The sequence below is a fragment of the Aegilops tauschii genome, chromosome 5, assembly GCF_002575655.3.
Source record: "Aegilops tauschii subsp. strangulata cultivar AL8/78 chromosome 5, Aet v6.0, whole genome shotgun sequence".
Lineage (NCBI taxonomy): Eukaryota > Viridiplantae > Streptophyta > Magnoliopsida > Poales > Poaceae > Aegilops > Aegilops tauschii.
The window spans coordinates 510,097,944-510,101,050 of record NC_053039.3 but is presented as its reverse complement, the minus strand read 5'-3'; positions in this window follow the sequence as shown (position 1 = coordinate 510,101,050).

Sequence of the window (3,107 nt, the reverse complement as noted above, 5' to 3'; positions counted from 1 at the left end):
AGAGTGTTTGGACAATCAACAGCCTGTCACATGATCTCCTCTACTTTGGATCCAAAAAGAAAAGGAAGATTGATTGGAACTTAACCTCACAAATAGGCAGACATGCTTTCAATCTGTTAGCTAGAATTTGACAAATGCACCTGTCAAGACTACTCTTATCAATTGTCTGTCATCTTCTCAAGATCAAGCACTTTAGCTGGGGCGAAGAAACGAAGCAAGACGATGTCATTTCTGAGCATGAGCTCTTGGTTGTCACCAATGAACCTACAACATCCATCACACCCATTATAAAGATGATGACACACAAACACATGCACAAGTATTATTGTGAAACATGACCAACTTTGAAAGCATGATCCTCCATCCCCAGTTTATAATGGTTCTCACCTTTTCACCATTCACTTGATACACAGTGAGACAAAACTTACACGTGTCTGAGAAAAAAAATCACTTTGAAATGTGACTATCCACATTGTCATCTTTGGTTAGAACTTTATGTCCTTTGAGCATCAGGTCCAGCTTGCTCACAGAAAAAGCTATCTTAAATATCTACGAAAGCTATCCAAAAGAAAAAGGAATGATCTCATAAAACTAATGAAAAATTGATGTTAATTCTTGAGAAGGATACATGCATCTATATGCATCTTATCCATGCCAATTTGAAATACTGATTTACAGAAGTACCTTTCATGTGTACAAAACGCTGAAGAATTTGAACATGAACAGCCTGATACAATACAGTAAGATAAGCGAGCACTAACAATTCACAAAAGTATACTTTCCTATACACACTCTGTTGCAGGTTAATAAAAAACGGAATACTCTGGTGTGGGATCTTCAAATTACCTTGAGTTCTCCCGCAAAAAAAAACTTCAATTGGTTACAACTAATGAAGCTAGAACAAGTAATCTTGTACTGCCATTGCCAAAACAATTTAACCATCACAAGCTAGAATAACCCATGTAGCTTAAGAAACCTACACAACTAATAATTTCATACGCTCATAGCAATCACCCATAGCCCCACCCCCCCCCCCCCTGACCCGCTCCTCTCGTCCTCCTGCTAGGGTTTCCCCTCACCGCCGGCGGCCTCCTACCGCCGCCGGCCCAGCTGCCTGGTGGCGGCTGGCGGCGACCTGTCGCGGTGGGGGCGACGCCCTTTGGCGGCGGGGCGGCGGGATGGCGCAGGTCGGCCGGCGGCGCGAACCCTGCCCAGATCTGGGCCCTATGGGCCCCATCTGGGTCCTAGCGGGTCAGTCTTGGTGTTGCCTCGCTTCTCTCTGCGCGGTGATGAGGTGGAGCGGCTCGGACGGCGGGCGGCGGCGCCGTTGGTACGTCTTCTGCAGCGCGAAGGCGGGGGCTTTATGGGCATTTGAGCGCCTGGCCGAAGCTGTGTGCCCACGGGTCTGGTTTTCCCCTGCTATTGCGTCCGGTCGGTTTCCGTCGTCGACGGTGGAGGTTGAGCCCTCCCGCGTACCGACGGTGCTGCTACCCTAGTCCCAGCTCCTCCTCGTCGTTGTGCAGACCCTACTTCGTGGTGCCGTGGTGAGACGGCGTGGAAGCTTCTAGTCCGTGTTGGCGCAGGGTGGTGGTCGGTTTGGTGGCGCGCTCCGGAGCGCCTGAGGGGTGGATTGGGATCGAGAGAAATCCCTGTCGGCGTGGCGGCGCTTGCAGGTGTCGTCAGTCCTTCCTGGAGGGCGTCGGGGCGACCCTTCCTATCCCCTCGCCGCGTGCCGGGGGAAACCCTTCGCAGTAGCGTGGTCGTCTTTGCATCCCTTCTTGGAGGTGTTGCTTGGTGCCGGCATTCCGGAGTCGTGGAGCTTGGCAGGAGTTCTCCGGTGGGTGCAGCGGTCGCGAGGCTTCTTCGTTTTTCGTTGATCCGCCGTTCTCGGCATTTGTTTCTTTTTTGTTTTCTCTTCCTTTTTTTGGCGTGACTGTGCTGCTTCCGCCCCACCTATCGTTGGCTGTATCGTGGTGGTTGCTTTGTAATACAAAGGGGGAACCCTTTCTCGGCAATCATCCATAGCCAGTAATTCTTCCTTTACTTACCTGCATTACCACTGAACTAAACTGTAGCTAATACTTAGAAAGTTAGACCAGATTAGGAATCACCATTACAAAGTATACCGATTATTGGCACTGGAACATTCTTCAGGCACAACCTAAAGAAGCACCAACATACAAATTTCTAATAACAAGGAATATTTCCATTCTTGATCAGTCAATCACATACGGATGGCACTGAACCAATTGAACAGTGTAAATAGATATACCTAAAGCATCCTTTTATTTGCCAGCACTAATGCTTCCTCAAAGCCCCTACTGACTGTTGTCCCTCAGATATCAAATGATTGGTTTGCTGCCTGTTGGAGCAGCAATTTCTGCAGTATCGGCACCACCAGATGCAACACACTCCATTAGCCTTTCAATCCAAATTGAAAAGAAAATAGTGAATCAATCCAGCCAAGCAAGGTAGGACAAGCCAAGACGTACAAGGTTCATGGAAAGCTGTGCGCCCGGAATCCATCCAGGTGCCTGAGTGCTTGCTTATGTAGCCGTCGAGAAGGTTCAGACCAACGTCTACGCGGTAAAATCAATCAGCAGCTTGCTTAGCTTGCAGTTGTATGTGTTGCTCTTGGGAACTAAAAGATAAAAGTGAATAGTATTTTGTCTTATAGTTGTATGTGTTGCTTAGGTTCAGACCGACACATTTTATCTTATTGTTGTACCTAAAAGAGCTCCCGTTTAATGTGTTTTCTGTGAATAGTAGTATGCTTTGTCTTGCTTTTGTTGCTAATAATTATAATGTAGTGCGCTAACGCTTTTCGAGAATCCACTTTAATCATAAATTAGACCAATGATACATAAATTATTTTACTGAAAAATTATACCTTTGAAAACTAATTTCGAATAAGTTTTCAAAGGTATCTGTCATGCTCCCGGTGCAGTCGTTCACATTGGTTAAATTTATGGTCAAAGTTAAATCTCAAAGAATTGGGCGCACTACATTATGAAATGAAGGGATTATAGAAGGGTTAAGATAAACCAATTCCGCTCTCTTTTCTCATTAAATAGGCCGTCACATAAGATTTTTTTCTTAGGTGTCGT